Here is a 20,365-nt window from a genome sequence, read left to right as displayed (position 1 = left end):
GGCCGAGCTCCGTAACGGGACAAAGAGGGAGCTCAGATTGCTGGATCGAAGGCTAGAACGTGAAGGAGGGGCAGCCCCCAGTGGGACACGAGCAGCGGAAAGGGAGACCAGCCCATCGCCAGGAATGAACCGGCCAAGCTCCCCGCACATGGGGAAAGTCAGACATCAAAGGTTCCCTTTGCACTGAGCTTGTGCAGCCATCCTGATGGTTACAGTGCCCTCTGCTGGCTGGACTGAGGGACAGTCACAGCCTGCTCTCTCACACACACACACACACACACACACACACACACACACACACACACACACACACCGCAGTCCCTCCTATAGCCCAGGCAGCAGGGACAGGTGCACTGTGGGTTCTAGAGGGCCTGGGTTTGGCCTCCAATCCCACCGACAGGTGTGGGGTCTGGATCACAATCTCAGCGTCAGCACAGCCAGGGCTGGTCCACACAGGGAATTTGCAGCAGCGGAACTGGTGCAGCGGTGTGTGTGGACGCTTAGAGCCGGTGAGACTGGTTTCGTTTGTGCAGGAGATGTACCGAAGCTCTAAGCCAGGCTTACGCTGCTAGGAGACACCGCACCCGAAGCCACCCCGCTGGGACGCACTGTAAGAACGCCACCTTTACTCCACAGCTGTGCCTGCACAAGGAAGGAGGTTATCCATGATTTTTACCTGTCACAACGTCCTTTTCAAAGCACTCCGGCCTCGCTCTCCCTGGGGGATCGAGTGTCTCTTTTATTAATGGCCGTCAGGGCTTTCAAAAGACCCAACAATTAGCAAAAGGCTCCATTTTTACACTGACCCATTTTTCATGCCTCCGAGTCCTTCTTGTGGCAAAGGAGCCGGAGGGATGGGACGTGTGGCTGGCTCGCTGGTTTGCCCTTTCCCAGAACTGGGGCATGGGGCGTGGAAAACCCTCTGCCCTTGGAATGCCTTTGCGGACACCTTCCATCGGAACAGCAGAGACCAATGAGCCGCGGGGCTCAGGACACGAAGTGCAAGTAGGTCTGGGATGGTACGAGCCACTGCTCCCAGCTCCACTCAGCCAACACCGGTCACTCCTGACCCTCAGTGGCGCCTGATCTTCCCGGTCAGGATCCTAGACAGCTCTGCTGCTGCCCCGCAGTCCTGATCCACCCCTCACTCCCAACGCAGAGACCCACAGCATGCTAAGCTGGCATGTGCACAAACTGAGCTCCGCCCAGCTCCCCTTCACCTCTCCCACAAGTGGGGAAGAACCCGGGACTGGGAAAGCCACTGCTGAGCAGTGAGCATGGAGGCCGGATTGGCTGGTTTCATTGGGAACATCCTTCTCCCAACTCCTCTTGTCTTGGAGACGGGGGCTGAGATCCCCACACCTGCTCCCTGAACACTGGGCTTAGCATGACTGCGAGCATCACAGCTCACGCCCATGCTTGCGCAGGGTCTGCAGCAGAGATCCAAAACACTTCTGGACTACGCAGCTGGCCTGTGTGTCCGTAGGGGGTAGCAGAACTGCGGCCCTAGACACTAGAAGGACATGAGCTGTGATCCTCTCTTTTTGCAGCAGGAGAATAAACCACAAACAGCTGCAGGGACTCACCAGATCCCTCCTGTCTCTTCTCATGGGGCCGCTGATTTTTAGTTCAGGGGAAACAATCAGGGAAGGGAGCAGCCTCGTTGACCTTTACCCCATGACCTCCAGCTTGAGTCTCCAGCAGGGACAGAACTTGGGAACTTCAGCACCAAAAGGACAAGCTTCAGTCAAGCTAAGCAAGTAGTTCCATGCACCAGTACCAGGGATAGGCTCTTCTCCTCTCTGGGAACCAGCCACTAGAGAGGGAGGGAATGTGACACTTAGCTAGGATGCTACACAAGCTGGTGGCAGAGAGAACAGGACCCCCTCACACTTCTAGGAACGGGAGCCAAGTCTTGGGGAACCAGCTGAGGAGACATAAGCCAACCTTGGCCAAGAGCAGCGGATGTAACACTTGCAAAAAGCCAACATCACTCTGGGATGTATTAGCAGGAGTGTTGTAAGCAAGACACTACAAGTAATTCTTCCACTCTACTCAGCAGTGATTAGGCCTCAACTGGAGTATTGTGTCCAGTTCTGGGCACCACATTTCAGGAAAGATATAGACAAATTGGTGGGAGTCCAGAGAAGAGCAACCAAAATGATGAAAGGTCTAGAAAACATGACCTATGAGGGAAGATTGAAAACATTGGGTTTGTTTAGTCTGGAAAAGAGAAGACTGAGAGAGGACATGATAACAGTTTTCAAGTACATAAAAGGTTGCTACAAGGAGGAGGGAGAAAAATTGTTCTCCTTAACCTCTGAGGATAGGACAAGAAGCAATGGGCTTAAATTGCAGCAAGGGAGGTTTAGGTTGGACATTAGGAAAAACTTCCTAACTGTCAGGGTGGTTAAACACTGGAATAAATTGCCTGGGGAGGTGGTGGAATCTCCATCATTAGGAATTTTTAAGAGCAGGTTAGACAAACACCTGTCAGGGATGGTCTAGATAATACTTAGTCCTGACTTGAGTGCAGGGGAATGGACTAGATGACCTCTCGAGGGCCCTTCCAGTCCTACGATTCTCTGATGTTTAGTGAAAAGGTTGCACTGACGGGGCTGGAGGGCAATCCAGACCACATTAGAACCCAGGTGGGCCCTGAGAATGTTACCAAGTTTCATAGGGGAGAGGGCTTCTCCTGGGCAGATCCCAGCGTCCATGGGCGGTGGGTGAACCGGCAGTTGGGGGAGGCTAGCCCCCTCCCCTTCCACCTGAGGCCTCTCCTCTCCCCTCCTCTTCTGCCCCCTCCACCACTGGAGCCCAGAACGGCAGAGCCCCGCTGCTGCCCCTCGCCCATCTGTGCCCCTGGCCCCAGCCCCGACCCCAGCCCTGGAGCACCGGGCGGGGACCAGCCTTAGCCTCCCCAAGTCCTGGCGGCAGCCTGTCCGGCCCCAGCCCAGCCCCAACCTGGGCCACGAAAGAGCAGGAACTCACAGGCACTCCTGGGGGCAGAGTGTGGGTGGGGCCATGCCAGGCTGATACCCGCCGCCCATGCCAGCATCCTGCCCCACGCTGAGCGCTGCTGGCAGCGCCCGTGAGCTGTTTGCAAAGCTTCCGGTTTCAACCCGCCCTTGCAGCCTCCCATAGGGTCCGCGCCTATAGAACGGGGGCTGGGCAGGTAGCTCCCTGGAGCACAGCGCCTCCAGCTGGAAATCTCCTGCAAGTGCATCTGATGGGTGCTTCTCCGCACTGCCCTAGAGGCTCCCCAGCCGGCAAGGAGCTATCACACACACACACACCCCTGTGGGAAAACACAACCCTTTCTCTCTCTCTCTCTCTCTCTCTCACACACACACACACACACACACACACACACACACACACACCCCTGTGGGAAAACACAACCCTTTCACACACCCACACCCACACACCCACACCCCTGTGGGAAAACACAACCCTCTCTCTCTCTCTCTCACACACACACACACACACACACACACCTGTGGGAAAACACAACCCTTTCTCTCTCTCACACACACACACCCCTGTGGGAAAACACAACCCTTTCTCACACACACACACAAACACACACACCCCTACACACCTGTGGGAAAACGCAGCCCTTTCACACACACACACACACACACACGAAAACACAACCCTTTCTCACACACATCCCTGTGGGAAAACACAACCCTTTCCCAGGGATACATCCACGGTAAAATGCTGCCACCCTGTGGCGAACAGCAGTTACTGCAATGGCCATTTGCTGCTGAAAAGTGAAGAACCGTAGAATCATAGGACTGGAAGGGACCTCCCCAGGTCTCTAGTCCAGTCCCCTGCACTCCTGGCAGGGCGAAGAATTGCACCATTGCTGAAGGTTTGGGGACAGAGCGGTTCTTCCCTGGCACCGCAGTGCTGATGGGCTCCTGCTGCTACCAACAGTGGGGGCTCAGGATTCCTGGGGGGGTCTCAGCATCGTTTGGCTGTGACTCTGCCCTCCCCCAGCACCCCCCGCCCCGCAGATCTGCAGCACTTCGCAGCCTTGATGCTCGGCTCCTCGCCCACACTGGGAGCGGCTCGGCTCTGCTTCCTAAACACCAGTTCATCTTCTCTCCCCAGAGCCATATGTGGGGCTCTCCCAGGACCTTCTCCTCCCCCTCTTTGCCCCCCGACTGTATTCCACCGGGTGCAGGGCTCATCTTTCAGCACAAACGTGGAGTGCTGTCCCCCGGTGCCAGCGCCTGCCTGTGCTGAAGGGTCGCGAGATCCTGTCATTCCCATTGCCAGACCCACCTGCTCAGTACTACTTCTTTTGAGAGAGACAGAATAAGGATGCAAGGCTGGGCAGATCCTGCAGCGACAGCCGGGAGCCCTCTGTCCAGCCACCCAGGATTACCAGGCACATGGATGAACACCATTTGTTGGGGAAGAGTCCACACGGCTGTGGTAGAGGGAAATCATGCCTCACCAAACTACTAGAATTCTTTGAGGTGTCAATAGCCATGTGGACAAGGGTGACCCAGTGGCTATTAGTGTACTTGGGCTTTCAGAAAGCCTTTGATTACCCATTAGCCAGGCCAGTCCATCCAAAGGGGTCCAGTGTTGTGACATCGGCCCGCAAGGTGAATGTTTGCAGACTGTGACCGATATTTTACACAGCCCTCCGGGCCTGCTTCGTCCCGCTGGCTCCGAGGTGAACGCTGCTCCACAAAGAGCCACTCACTCGCCTGAAGGCTGCGCTGTCAAGGCCCCGCTTCTCTCATTGCTTTGCTCTCTGGGCCGGCTAGCAGCCAGGGTCCGCCCGCTCGACTGCACGGCGCCCTTTGATGGGGATCCCTGAGCGTTTCACGCAGACAGACTCCAAGCACCGGGGGTGAGGGGGCAGGTGCTTGTGACTCCAGCAAAGGGAGGAGAACTGCTGTGTCTTGACCCCCGGCCGCCAGGGCCTGGAGCCCTCCCGCTACCCCCGAGCCTCGCTCACCAGCACGCAGGAGTTTGCTCGGAGGGGTAGGATGCAGGGAGATGCTAAGCACCCTGGAAATCAGTGGGTCAGGTGCTCAGCACCTCACAGGACTGGGCCCGAGGGCTACTCCCCGTAACAGTTGCCATTCTCCAGAAGCACCGACTCTCGCCCAGATGTCAGGCACAGGGAGCAGCCACCCCTTTCCCCCTCCCCATGATCTGACAGCGTTAGCCAAACCCTCGCCCACTGGGCTGCACGAGCCGCAGCACCAGGCCCTTCCCCACACTTCTGCTGCCAGCCTCCCCCCAGGAGTCCCGTTCAGTGTTCACGGCCCTTTGTGTCCCGGGGTCTCTGCTGAGGCTCTCTCCGGGGCTGGGCTCAGTGCGATGCACTGTGATGCTCAGCGGGGGCCGGAAGCAGCCAGGGGGTTACGAAAACCCCAGAGTCTCCAGGCAGATCTGAAAAGCCAGTGAAAATATTGGGACGAACCCGCCCGTTCTTCGCCTCTTCCCTTGACTGGCAGCAAACCGGCGCCACCTGGTGCCCAGAGCCGCACACAGCTCAGGAAAGTCTCAAACACGCTCGCACTCAGCTCTCGGGAACTTACCCTAGAAAGACGGGAGACAGCGCTGGCGAAACCAGTGTGTGAATTATGGGGCACGGCTGCAGGGTCTGGTTTCTTTAAGGAGAGCTGATGGGGGAATGTAAATCTTCCAACATGCCCAGAAAAGGACAAAGACACTTTGCTAAGCACCGGCACAGCCTGCTCTGAGCAGCCGTGGGGACCGTCACACGAGGTGCCACAAGGACTCCTGTTCTTTCTGCGGATACAGACTAACACGGCTGCTACTCTGAGACTTAGGAATCACACTCCATTTCAGCAGCCTCTCACCCCCACAGAGCCTGTGCATAGGGGATCAGAGTACCGGTCCTTTCTGCCTTGCAACGCCAGCTCAGATGTGGCCCAGAAGCTGCTCCCTTGTGACAGCTGTTTAGGGGAGATCGAAGTCCATTTGCCAGGGGACAGCGATCCACAGTGTAGTTGTGCTAACCTGGTTTCCTCCGGCAGCTGGGACGGACCATTCACACATGTTAAAGTTCTGTAAGTTGGCCCTGTACTTATCAAGGCTCTTCCCCTCCACAATACATGTGGGCTCTTAATGACTGCCAAAGAGAAAGTTATTTGCATTATTTACAATGGGGGAGGAGGGAAATGCACATGCTCTGGTAATTTCAATGGTTGTTCACCTTGGCAGCTCATAGCCAGCCAGGGTTTTACTCAGAGAAATAGAATCACAATGCAAAGGGAACACTTCAATCTCGTGGGTAAGAACCTCACTTCTTCAGATGCAAGTAATGGAAATCTCCAGAGGCAGGTATAAATCAGTATGGAGATAACGAGGTTAGTTCAATCAGGGAGGGTGAGGTGCTCTGCTAGCAGTTGAGGTGTGAACACCAAGGGAGGAGAAACTGTTTCTGTAGTTGGATAGCCATTCACAGTCTTTGTTTAATCCTGATCTGATGGTGTCAAATTTGCAAATGAACTGGAGCTCAGCAAAAAGCAACAGAGGGTCCCATGGAGCTCAGCAGTTTCTCCTCCCTTGGTGTTCACACCTCAACTGCTAGCAGAGCACCTCACCCTCCCTGATTGAACTAACCTTGTTATCTCCAGACTGATTTATACCTGCCTCTGGAGATTTCCATTACTTGCATCTGAAGAAGTGAGGTTCTTACCCACGAAAGCTTATGCTCCCAATACTTCTGTTAGTCTCAAAGGTGCCACAGGACCCTCTGTTGCTTTTTACAGATTCAGACTAACACAGCTACCCCTCTGATACTTCAATCTCGCTGGTCACTCAATAACAGACCTCAAAGTGGCAATTCGTCAACAAAAAAACTTCAGAAACAGACTCCAACGTGAAGCTGCAGAACTGGAGTTAATTTGCAAACTGGACACCATCAGATTAGGCCTGAATAAAGACTGGGAGTGGTTGGGACATTACAAAACCTAAACCTAATTTCCCCAATACTAATTTCCCTCTACTGTTACTCACACCTTCTTGTCAACTGTCTGTAATGGGCCAGTCTATTACCACTTCAAAAGTTATTTTTCCTCCCTTGGTATCCTGTTGTCAATTGAATTGTCTCGTTAGACTGACCTCACACTTGGTAAGACAACTCACATCTTTTCATGTATTTATACCTGCTCCTGTATTTTCCACTCCATGCATCTGATGAAGACGGAAGAATCCCAGGCACTGCTACAGACTAGGGACCAAATGGCTAGGCAGCAGTTCTGCAGAAAAGGACCTAGGGGTTACAGTGGACGAGAAGCTGGATCTGAGTCAACAGTGTGCCCTTGTTGCCAAGAAGGCTAGCAGCATTTTGGGCTGTATAAGTAGGGGCACTGCCAGCAGATCAAGGGACGTGATCATTCCCCTCTATTCGACATTGGTGAGGCCTCATCTGGAGTGCTGTGTCCAGTTTTGGGCAACAAAAATGATTAGGGGGCTGGAGCACATGACTTACGAGGAGAGGCTGAGGGAACTGGGAGTGTTTAATCTGCAGAAAGAAGAACAGGAGTACTAGAATGAGGGGGGAATTGATCGCAGCCTTCAACTACTTGAAGTGGTTCCAAGGAGGATGGAGCTCGGCTGTTCTCAGTGGTAGCAGATGACAGAACAAGGAGCAATGGTCTCAAGTTGCAGTGGGGGAGGTTTAGGTTGGATATTCAGAAACACTATTTCACTAGGAGGGTGGTGAAACACTGGAATGGGTTACCTAGGGAGGTGGTGGAATCTCCTTCCTTGGAGGTTTTTAAGGCCCGGCTTGACAAAGCCCTGGCTGGGATGATTTAGTTGGGGATTGGCCCTGCTTTGAGCAGGGGGTTGGACTAGATGACTCCTGAGGTCCCCTCCAACCCTGATATTCTATGATTCTATCAGTCTATGAAGTGGGTTCTAGCCCATGAAAGCTTAGGCCCAAATCAATGTGTTAGTCTCTAAGGTGCCACAAGGACTCCTCGTTTTTCCTAATACAGGAGGCGGCTATTGCATGCAAAGGCCTCCGAGTTGCATTTAAATAGGACCTTGCATCTGCCAATCCCAGTGTGCTTTTACAGCGGATAGACACATCGAGGTTTCCTTGCCCCACTGCTGAAGTGCAGCCAGCAATGGGATGGAACACATCAGCCTTGGAATAATCCACAGCCACACTAGGGAACCTTGTGTTGGAGGCAGCGCGTGCGGGATACGCTCTGCAATTGGACGCAGTGGGATTTTCTGGCACTCAGCCAGCTGGAATTTGGCAAGGACCCTGGTGCTGGCATCATTAATCACCGTGGCCCGGCTTTCACATCTCATCGGAAAGACAAACAGCCAGTCCTGCAGCCTGGGTGTTCCTCCTTCCTCCTAGCTAACTTCCTGTACTGCAGGGTGAATTCCATTGGACACCACTGAGTGCCTGTTAAAAAAAACTATACACAAGACGGGTGCAATTTTACAGCCATTGGACTCTAGTTTCCCTGTAAGAACTGGAAACCATTGGTTTCACCCCTCTCCTCCACGCCTGTTCTCAGCAGCCCTAAGGACACAGAGGAGTCCAGAGCTGGAAGTTATTCTGTGAACTCGTAAAACCCCCAACATGAATTTGTTCTTCAAGGAAGGTTGTTGTGAGCCTGGTTCTCACTTACACAGAGGCCCTGTTACAGGGCTCTAGTGGCACAAAGGGGCAGAAAAGTGGGTGTTCAGGCAGCCTCACCCACTAGAAGTGCCCTTTAAATTGCTAAAGCGGCAGAAAAGGGTCCTAATGTAACTTGTGAATCAGGCTCAGTGAGTCTGTTTCCAGGCAGATCGGGCTGATTTGGGGACATCAGTGTGAAACAGTTCCCGGGAGCTGGCCTAGACGTCTTTCTGGATTGCAGGGCACAGCTACACTAGGGTAACCACCCATCCCAAAACACGCCAGACAGTCGAGATTTCCCAGTGTGTCCTGCCAGCCTAGCACCTCTGTACCGTGCTCTGCGGTCAGACTGCTAAGGCCGCTCACAGGAACTAGTTCAGCCTGCGGGACAATTAACGAGTCTTCTCATTTGCATTCTCCCCTCCCGCTGCCCAAGACACTGCGTCAGTGCTTACGGAACGGTGTCAACATGGGCCAAAGCAGCAGTCCCCGCCCAGGGGGTGACCATCTCATCTCACTGGACGTGCAAGGAGGCAGAAGCCCTAAGCTATGTGAGGAACCCAAGCTTGGGGACACAGGTCCGGCCCATCCCACCAGCAGAAGAGTAGCTGGGACGTGGGGCCGACGGAGGCAAAGGAAAGACAGGGACTCTGCGAGTTCAGATGACTCTCCACCAAAGGGGTTCCTTACCAGAGCAGCATGTCTGATCATAGCAGAGCTCAGTGGGGGTTGTGGAAGGGACCTCATGAGGTCGTCTAGCCCACTCCACCACGCTGAGGCAGTTGTTTCTTCGGTTCACATTTTTTTCCAATCAAAAAATTGAAACTTTCCAGAGTTAAAACTGAATTTCTTGACAAGCGCCAGTTGCCATCCAGTGTGTAAAAGAGGAGCATCACTAGCCTAGATACCACAGCTGATGAACACATTTCCAGAGAGCCTGCAGAAGATACTAGGGGCCTATCAACTCTGCTTTCCTGCACAGGAGTGAGCCTTGGCACAGGGCTGGGTACCCGAGCCTTCCTTGCAGTGTCGAGGCTGGGCACACAAACAGGCTGGCATGGATGTTCTGCCAGGTATGAACGAGAGGCCCTTTGAGCAGGAGGTCATGATGGTCAGTTTCAAACCCAATGGGCAACCTTAGCGGAGAGGTTAAGGACTGGAGGCCGTGCCCACCCTCCCAGCATCTAGAGATGACCATCCAAGGCCATGTAGGTCAGGGGACAGAGAAACTGACACTGCTGAAACCAATGCTAACCCGCTCAGCTGGCAATACAGAAATATTTCAAACGTACGCCACCATTCAATCCAGCCGCCCTCCCCCTTTCTGGATTTAAAGACGCGTCAGGAATCCCTAGTAACTGTGCAGTCACCATATATTTGCGATCTGGGAGTAGGCAGCACACTTTTTGGCCTGGGTGGAATTTATCCAGAATAGGCCCTGATTAAAATGGAGCAGCAGAAAACCCCCCAACAGCATCGCGAGAGGAGCACAATAATTGTGAAATTGTCCAGAAGTTTCACTTCAACATTTTCAATGGGAAACATTCCAGTTCAAAACAACTTCGGGTTTCAAAAGTTAATTACAGTAAATACATTTTTTAAATGGTCAAAACCAAAATGAAACATTACAACCGACCGGAACGGAATTTTTTTTGAGATTTTCAGTTCAAAAAGTGTTCAAGGTTTTGACTTTTTGTCCTGATTTGAGACAGGGAGGGGGGAAAAAGAAGTCAAAATCTGACATATTTTCACAGAATGGGAACACCCCGCCCCCCCCCCCAAAATAGTGACTGCGCCAGACATGACAGCGATTGTTTAACAGGTGTTGTCGGTGTCAAATGGATGCATCACAAGTGATCAACGTGTACGTCAGTTGCACCTCTGGCCTATTCCAATTCAGGTCAATGCTAGGGGGGCCATTCCCATTGGAATTATCTTGGGCAACCTCATCATAATGCATGGCCCTGATACTTCTAGTGCACCTTCACCCCCCTCTCTTGGGATCAGCCATTATTATTTTCTTCCCTTCTCTCCGATTGTACCTGTTTATGCAATTATGCATTTCCTACCCTGGGACAGAAGCTTTGCAGCGTCACTGATTAGGGCAATAACAAGTACCAGCAGGAAGCTGCAAACCCTCAAGGGACCAACACTGATTTCTCCATTGCACAAGTTTTCCCTTAGATTTTGTTTTTGAACAAGGGAACCAGATGTAAGAGGGAGGGGGGCAGAAAGCCTCCCACGTACTAGCCTCCAAGCCTTTGGCACAGCACAGGTATCAATGAAACTATTTGCAAAGGGTCAGTATGAGGTTGGGTTTTTTTACAAAAACAGGCCTAGATACACCTCGTTAGTTGTGTGCCCCTTGATGCAATTAGGAGCTCCATGCAGCTTTCTTAGCTTTAAATAGATTTCCCGGATTTCCAGTCATCTCCAGAAACGGACCTTTTCACAACTAATTACAAAAACACACAGTGGGCCTTATTCTGCTACGATTTACCCCAGGGTGACCCAGGAGTAGCTGCAGCCAAGACAATGGACTTGCCCCAGTATAAGCGGACGCAGAATCAGACCCAATGCATCTAATGGCAAATCTTTATGTTAACGCCAATGAGAGAGAGAAAAGGCCGGATTTTGCTGTCAGTTACACTGCTGTAGATCCAGCGTAGTTCCATGGAAGTTGCGGGGAGGAGGCGGGGGGGGGGGGGGGGGAAGGGGTCACTGGATTTACACTAGAGCAGAATTTAACCCTGGATCCATATTTTTATGTGTAGGCATTAACTGGCAGTGAATGCTCCCGTTACGCTCCCAGCTTTTTTTAAAACAAATTTGTATTGATTGTTACAAAATAAATGCCATCTGTTTCAGCTCCATCTGCAAGGCCGTGGATGAGAAAAGGTCCATCTGCACTTTAAATCCCAGTGTGCCATGGAAAGGACGGCCGCCAACCATTTCAACTGGCAGCAAAATATCAGCTACCAAACTTTCTAGTTCACCCCTCCCAGGTCGTTCTATCAGCAACCGGAGTAAAGAGCAAAGATAAACGGGAGCTGCCCACGATCTTTCACAGCAGCCGCTACCGCCCAAAGAGCCATTTCTGGCCGCTCGTGCACAGGGGAATGGAGCTGGTGGGAAGTCTGTCCCATCCGTCTTATACATGCTCCACCCCCAGCCCCCCACACTGCCCAGCGGGCAGGCTAGGGCGAGCACCGGGTCGAGTTCGGTCCTCTACAGGGAGATGTCGCTGGTGCCCCAGGGCCTCACAGGGCTGTGGCTTCCAAGACCACAACAGAGGCTCGTCTGTCTCTCCTTGGATTCAGGCTTGGGGGTTTGGTGGGGGGCCTAGCCCCGTCCGCCTCTTGGGACGCTCAGAAACGGAGACGCGTTGTGTGGCGTGAGCCCATCTCTCATGTTCACGCCACAGGCAGTTACTTTTCCCACAGTCCCAGAAACACCTTCTTGTCCATACTGAAAAGACAAAGGCTCTTTGTGAATAATCAGTCGTCATAATTCTGGATCATTGCTGGCAAGGCAGGCAGGGAACCTGCAGAGCCCTGGCACACGGCTCTCGGAGTAGGGCACAGATTAAATTCATACACCCTGTGCCTTCCTGGGACTGTCTCCCCTGCGCCCCTCAGCAAGAGAGCCAGAACTGTCAGAGGGACCTACGGGCCTTTGGCTCCCACCCTTTTAGCTTCCAATGGGAGATATGCCCCTAAGACAATCTCTTAGCAACCACCACTCACTTCCCTTGCAGCCGCCCCGTGCGCTATACACAGAAGCACTGGGCACAGAGCAACCGAGCTGCTTTTTCAGTGCGGAAAGACACTGCAGTGACCGGAGCAACAGGAACGGCCCAGATTCACGCTCCAAGTTCGAGCAAGTCACGTAGCGAGTTCGAGCAGGTTCACGTAGCGAGTTCGAGCAGGTTCGTGTACTGAGTTCGAGCAGGTTACGTAGCGAGTTTGAGCAGGTTCGTGTAGTGAATTCGAGCAGGTTCGTGTAGTGAATTCGAGCAGGTTCATGTTCCAAGTTCGAGCAGGTTCATGTAGTGAGTTCGAGCAGGTTCATGTTCCAAGTTCGAGCAGGTTCGTGTAGTGAGTTCGAGCAGGTTCATGTTCCAAGTTCGAGCAGGTTCGTGTAGTGAGTTCGAGCAGGTTCACGTAGCGAGTTTGAGCAGGTTCGTGTAGTGAGTTCGAGCGGGTTCACGTAGCGAGTTCGAGCAGGTTCACGTTCCAAGTTCGAGCAGATTCGCATAGCAAGTTCAAGTAGGTCACGTAGTGAGTTTGAGCAGGTTCACGTAGCGAGTTCAAGCAGGTTCACGTTCCAAGTTCGAGCAGGTTCGTGTAGCGAGTTCGAGTAGGTCATGTAGTGAGTTCGAGCAGGTCACATAGCAAGTTCAAGCAGGTTCACGTTCCAAGTTCGAGCAGGTTCATGTAGCGAGTTCGAGCAGGTTTGTGTAGCGAGTTCAAGCAGGTTCACATTCCAAGTTCGAGCAGGTTCGCATAGCGAGTTCGAGCAGGTTCGCGTAGCGAGTTCAAGCAGGTCATGTAGCGAGTTCGAGCAGGTCACATAGCAAGTTCAAGCAGGTTCACGTTCCAAGTTCGAGCAGGTTCGCGTAGCGAGTTCGAGCAGGTCACGTAGCGAGTTCGAGTAGGTCATGTAGCGAGTTCGAGCAGGTTCCGTAGCGAGTTCGAGCAGGTTCACGTGGCGAGTTCGAGCAGGTTCGCGTAGCGAGTTCGAGCAGGTTACGTAGCGAGTTCGAGCAGGTCACATAGCGAGTTCGAGCAGGTTCGCGTAGCAAGTTCGAGCAGGTTACGTAGGATGAACATTTTAAGCCACTTCAGTTTACGGGTTGATCTGGGCAAGTCTCCGAGCCAGCCACGCTTTTTAGAGCTGCCTCCTCTGCTGTTTAAAGGAGCTTTGGGCCTCCCTCCTGACCGCACGTGTCCTGCGCTTGCTCGGAGGTTTACGCTGCCCTGTGAAGGAGCGGGGCTGAAAGCAGCTTGCGGTTCCACTGGTGTAACCGGGGAGGAATCCACTGATGTGGGAGTCGTTCTAGCTAGACCCCGTATGACGGAGCAGAGCTCGGCACCCAGAGATGACTCCCCTGGCCGTGTTTCTCCCCCCGCTCTTTGGTTTGCTGCAGCCCCAGCTCCGTGGCAATGCTGCAGACAGGCCACGGGGAGGCATCCGGTGGATGCGCTGGCTTCTCGTTAAAGCAGGAGCCGAGAGCAAAGGCCTGAGGCACAATTACCTTAATGAAGCTGGCCGCTCTTGCCTGTTAACAGGACCTGACAGGCAGCTGCACAAACACAGCCAGTGCTTTCAGGTCCCCCCAGAGCAAACACGGCCAGCCTGCTGCAAACAGAGCTGGGCCGGCGGGCGGCAGAGCCGGGGGCTTGTTTGCCTTCTAACAACATGTATCTCCACTGAAAGCGCCAGCGCACGGGAAAAGCGGCACCTTTCTCTGCTCTTGTTTGTAGGAACCAGCCCCCGGCCCCCAACACACACACTACAGCCTCCAACCACCGCGCAATAAGTGTCAATGACATTCGCATGAACATCCGCAGGGGCCCAGTGCAGCGGCAGACAGGGGGACCTGAGATTTCATTTTTAAAGTCTCTTAAATAAACATCAGTGATTTCCAGAGAGATGGCTGCTTTGAGAGCCCTGGATGTATAAAGAAAGAAGGTGGAGGGGCAGCAGGAGAGAAGGACTCTCCCCCCTCACCCCGGATCATTACTCCCTATCTCTGCAAGTAACAGCAAGGGCCTCTTGGCTGTGTTGTTTGCTGCTAGCTAAGCGGAGATTCCTGAGCTGGGCTTTCAGCCCGGTGTGCACCAGGCCCGAGTAATGATTGCCGTGTACAGCAATGAATATTTTACAGCAATAGATTCTCCCGCTCAGAGATACCCCGAAACCATTACCAGAGGGACAGAGGCAGGTCAGCCGCTGGCGTTGGAGAGAACTGCCAGCTGCTACTTCATTAGCCTTTCCAGCTGTGGGGTGATGTGTGTTACCTGGTGGAAAGGTAGTGGGACATACTGAAGAGCAGCCCAACTGTGAAAGGACACGTGGGCCTCTGTGCTCCCAGACCCGCCGTAACGTCCACCGCCGATGCTCTCCGTTTACATCTTTAAAAGCTTTTCCTTTTTTTCCTCCCTAATTGTTACTGGTTTCACAAACGCCACGCGAGCAGGACTTCGCAAGTTGCCAGAGTCAGCGAAAAGAAGGCAGAACTTGGGGGGTAACAGCTTCATTAAGCTAAACATGCTATTGTGAGAATTGTCTCCTTATTGTCTTGTTTGAACAGAATAATTATATGCCTGCAAGATGAAATCTTTACATGCAGGGTTCATCCCAAACGCCGAAGAGCGGGGGGGAAAAAAGAGGTGGGGGAAGGGAAGGAAAGAGAAAACAAAACAGAGACCACAGAAATCCAGAGGAGGGGGAAGATCTATCATGAAAGGTCCCAGATGGAATAAATCAGTCCAAGCCGTTGTTTTTGACTATCGCTATGCCTCTCAGAGTAAGTGCTTTAGCAATCGCCTGCTTCCATTCGCCAGGGAGAGAGGATTTGGGATTTTTTCCAGAAGCGAAGAAGAAAGCTTTTAAAGGGCTGTAGCTGATAGTAAAACTTGAGGTAGTTAGGGCCGGACAGGTCCTTGTCGCACACAGTAGGTATAGCTTAAATGGGAAGATGGCTTCTAGCAGTCTGCCACGCAGAACTCACTGTGCTCATTCTCTTGCCTACATCGTGTCCTCAGTCACCCCTGCACTGTCATCAGTGAGGTATCAGGGGTGGGACAACAGGCAGGATTTGACCTGGCAATTGGAACTTAGTTAACAATTCTGTTGACACCCAAGAATGGATGGAATCCAGCTCACTCTCCCAGAGCAGTGTCAGTTCTGCAAGCTGAACCGGAGTAGCAGAGACTTGGTTTTGTCCCTAAAGCAATCAGCCGCGGCCTCTGAGAATACCCAGAGAGCAAATTCATTGAGGATCAAGGTGCTCTTCGACATAGACACTCTTCAGACCATATCCATAGTTCCAAGCCCTTTGGAGGGCAGGATTCGAACTTTAAAATGATCTTAATAAGTTGGAAAATGGTCTGAAAACGAGGTGAAATTCAATAAAGACAAATTCAAAGTATTACCATTAGGAAGGAAAAATAAAATGGGCAAATATAAAATGGGGACTAACTGGCTGGGCAGCAGGGCTGCAGAAAAGGATCTGGGGGTTCTAGTGGAGCACAAATTAAAAACACATCCCAGGGCAACGCTGCGGCGAAAAAGGCAAGGGATGTATTAACAGGAATACCGTCTGTAAGACAGGAGAGAGTTGCCCTGCTCTACTTGGCACAGGGGAGGCCTCAGCTGGAGCGCTGTGCCCCGTTTCAGACGCCATCTTTAAGAAAGATGTTGACAAATTGGAGAGAGTCCAGAGAAGAACAACAAAAAATGATAAAATGTTTAGAAAACCTGACCTACAGGGACAGGATGAAAGAATTGGCCATGTTCAGTCTAGAGATGAGAAGGCTGACAGGGAGAGGAGACCTGATAATCTCCAGCTATACTAAGGGCCGTTATGAAGAGGACGACAACCATTTGTTCTGCATGTCCACCAAGGCTAGGATGAGAAGGAATCGGCTTAGTCTGCAGCAAGGCAGATTTCGGTATTAAGGAAAACGTCTAGCGCTAAGGGTAGCTAAGCACTGGAACAAGTTATCTAGGGGTGTTTTGGAACCCCCGTAGTTGGAGGTGTTTAAGAACTGGCCAGACAAACACCTGTCAGGGATGTTCTATGTTTGCTTAATCCAGCCTCTGCATGACAAGATGGACTAGGTGACCTTTGAGGTCCCTTCCAGACCTATGTATAATTCTTATGATTCTGATTACAAATTAATGCCGAAGAGCATCAAATCCTGCACCAATGCCTTCGGGGCGGAGAAGAGGCCATCCCTGGGCTGTAATGGGTGCCATCATGCTGTTGTGTAATAATCCACCAGGGTGATGGGACAAGTGATTTTGCCATTTGAAGCTGTAGCAGGCAAGTCACGTTGGCAGAGGCCCCACCCACAGTAGAATTTTGGGGTCAGGAGCTGGGGCTAGCTACTGCACCCATGGGGAAAGCATCCTGGCATTGCAGCAGGGAACTAAAGTAAAAGACTCTGCATTCCAAATTGGTCAGCGGGATAGATTCTCAAATACATACACAGAACATGTGGTTAACCTGTGGAACTCATTGCCACACATAGGGAAAGCGCTTTTCGGGACTACAAAGCAGATTCGTTCAAGCTTTCTGGGAGCCAGAAGAGACCCTAGTTATACTAACTAGGATAAACATTCATGGAGGGGTGGCAACCCTCCTGCTTCATGACAAAAGCAACAAGAGAGGGTTAGGAAGGCATTTCTCCCTGGGAATGTTATGGTATTCATTGTCCGTTCTGGGCATGCTACACCATCCTCGGAAGTGTCTGGGGCTGGCTATTGTCAGACACAGGGCCCAATTCTCAGTTACACTATGGATCCTTTGCATGACTCTGACAGCATGAAGGGGCCTTAAGTTACATTTACACTACTTTTAAGTCCCCTTTCCACTGCCAGTGCGGCATCCGGCCCAGGGGACCAGACTAGACAGACCGTTGGTCCAATCAGGTATGGCAATTCTTCTACAATTCAGGAATCTCAGTTTTCCCTCTCCTCGGAAAGACCCGGGAACAGGTATTTCAACCCTCACAGTGAAGATTGCCTGAGATATGCTTTTCAGTTCCTTCTTTTGTTTTGCTTTAACAGGTTAGAATACAGATTAAAACAAGTTAAAGGATCTAACGCTATAGGCCAAGATTTCCAACCAATAGGTGTGTAGCACTAAAGTCCATATTTAGGCATTTAACTATTGATATTCCAGCATGCTGAGCATCGAGCAGATTTCACCGAAATCAGTGGGAACTGATGGGTGTTCAGTGCTTTGAGAATGCAGGTGCCTAAATCAGGTTGAGATTTGCAAAGAAGACTAGGGGATTTGGACACATCTTCCAATAATGTCAATGACATGTTTATTTAAATCCCTTACGTGGCTTTGGGGACACGGACACACACACCCAAATAACACACCTCTCAACTTTAGACACCCATTTTTTTAAGATCTTGGATACAATTTTTACCTCCAAATTGATGAAAATATCTCTGGGTCTGTTGAAGCAGAGGGGGCTGGACAGAGCCAAGCAGGAAATGGTTTTCCCATCCTGCAGGAATTTGAGATATTGAAACTTTTCTCCCTTACCCCCCAAATCATGACAAAAAAGTTTGAAGTCTCAAAACATTTTGTTGTGAATTTGACCTTTTTTAATGGTAACCTTTTAGCATAAGGGAACTACAATTGCAAAATGAAAAGTTGTTTCAGACCAAAGAGAATGAAACTTTTCATTCTGAAAATCTCAAAAATGGGATGTTTCAACAATTTCAAAATATGTTTCAAACAATTTTTGAATCTGGAGATTCCTCAAACCTGCCCATTTCCCAGAAACTATTTCAGTTTTGATAAATCAGTGTTTTCCAATGAAAAAACATGTTGTTGGAAAATTCCCAGCCATCTCGAAAGCCGAATAGATTAGCTGCTTGGCTGGGATCAGGCGAGTCGTTCAAAAGCACCAGACTGATTGGAAGAACCTCTTTAACATAGCCAAGAGCAGAGAAGTGCCCGTAACTATGGGTGAGCCATCAGGCTAATTGTAAACACCCCACTTACTTGTGGTGGAAGGTCAGACTAAATGAAACAAGGGTTCCCCAATTTCAGGCAGGAGGCACCAGTGACTTCAGTTATGTTTGAATCATGTTCCATTAGGCAACATCATTCATCGGTGACACTTAGAAAGATGACATCCCAGGAGCAAAAGAGCAGCCCAGAGTAACACAGACGGTTCCAGGGATGATGGCGAGCGCCCTAGACTAGCATCCCCAGGTGGATGTTGTGCGCAATCCCCAGCAGTGCCCCTCCTGCTCAGGTGACACCTCTGCTTTAAGGAGAGAGAAGCAGACGGGGCCTATTTCAGCAACTGCAGAACTTTCCTCGGCTGCACCCAGGATTTGCTGCTGAGCAAGTCCTTTGTGGTGAGGGGGTGGGGGAGATCAGTACATTCCAGGCTACAATTAGCATCCGGATTCTATTTCACCCTCTCCCCAGTGCTGCTGAATGGAACAGATCAAGGCTCATTGCCGGAGCCCCCACAGGAACACGTCACTGACGAGCTCAGCCCACGTAAAGCAGCGTAACATACAAAGCCTTCAACAGGGCAAGTGTAACCGGTCCTGGAGCCTCTCCCCTACGGGAGAGGAGAGAAGACTCGGCTGTAATTAATAAAGAGGAGAATCTCCACTGAGGCGTCTGGACTTAGACAGCTCTTTGGTTTGCTCCGGCTTCTGACGAACACTGCCTGGGTTGCCTAGGGTCCCTCTAAGATCTGGCTTGGACTGAGCAGTCATGGGAAGTGCTGTCTGCTACACCTGCTGATATCCCCATCCCCTCACCCATCATTGTTAGCAGCGTGGTCAACCTTTTATGGCATTCCAGGTTATTGCAAGGGATTGTGGGTAAACAAGTGTTGCCATTGGTCCAGCCACAAACTTCCCAGTAAGGTGAGACTGATGTTTGTAAGGTCCCCTGAGACTCTCCAAGGAAAGTAAGGACAAACGTGTATTATTGCACAAGCATTGCCGCTTGGGGCTAGTGAAATACCCACCCTGTTCTCCTGCCCACATACAGCAAGTACAGATAAGAACCTGGCTTCTCTAAAATCCAGCAATGTACAGCAAATGACCTAACAAGCATGCTGTAACTCGCCAGCAGTAATGAGATCCTCGGCCACAGCATCTATCCCTGTTACCCTTCCATTCTGTGTCATCGGCCAAACAAGTTCTACAGTCGACACAGGTCGGATGGCACAAAGAGAGAGTGCTCGTGATCCAGAGAGCTTGGCTACGAACTGCGTTATACCCTTCACCCCTAAAGGATGTGGAAGTCGGAGGGCCAGCCTCTCTCGGTTTAAAAAGAACTCCAGGATTCTGATTCAGAAGGTTTGTAACTTGCCCAGACTTGTCAGACACAAGCACAGATGGTTGTCAGACTGATCTCGATCTATTCACCCCTCCCAGCGAGTACCCAGCCTTCCTCTTGTACACCCACGAGCTACTGAAATAGGGTCGGAGCACCTGCATATGGCTGATGCCTTTGGGGCATCCTGAGAAATACCCGTTTCCCTGCCCTGGTAGAAGGATTCATAGATTTAAGGTCAGAAAGGACCATTAGATCTCCTCCTGCATATCAAGGGCCATTACGTTTCACCCAGCTACCCCGGGACTTGTGTCCATGTTTGGCGGAAGCGTTTGGCAGACGGTGGAGGCTGTCTCAGAGGACAAGGAAGAAGTCAATCATTCTCTCCAAGCCTCCTCCCTCCCAGCCCTCTGCTTTATTTGGCATTTTCCTTTGATGCATCCAGTAGTGGAAAGGGCATTACTGGAGGTGTGGGTCCTAGCGATGGTCACACCGTACAGCAGATCTCATGTTCCATATAAGGACTGTGATACCACTGAGCTCTCCCGTGCCTCTGGAAGATCCTCCTTCATGCCATAACTCTGGTGGGAGTGCTGTCTAGTGGTTAAGGCAGGGACTGGGGTCAGATCTGGCTTAATTTCCCAGCTCTTGCTGAAGGACCA

At 51.5% G+C, this 20,365-nt stretch overlaps 1 protein-coding gene across 2 annotated transcripts in view; it reads right to left on the bottom strand.

Moving 5' to 3' along the window:
* Nucleotides 1–20,365, bottom strand: part of FGF12 (fibroblast growth factor 12) — a 281,344-nt gene that overhangs the window by 131,618 nt on the left and 129,361 nt on the right. The window lies entirely within an intron of this gene.

The sequence above is a fragment of the Chrysemys picta genome, chromosome 9, assembly GCF_011386835.1.
Source record: "Chrysemys picta bellii isolate R12L10 chromosome 9, ASM1138683v2, whole genome shotgun sequence".
Classification (NCBI taxonomy): domain Eukaryota; kingdom Metazoa; phylum Chordata; order Testudines; family Emydidae; genus Chrysemys; species Chrysemys picta.
Note: the sequence above shows the minus strand (reverse complement) of the source record. Positions and strands in the feature narration are given on the sequence as shown.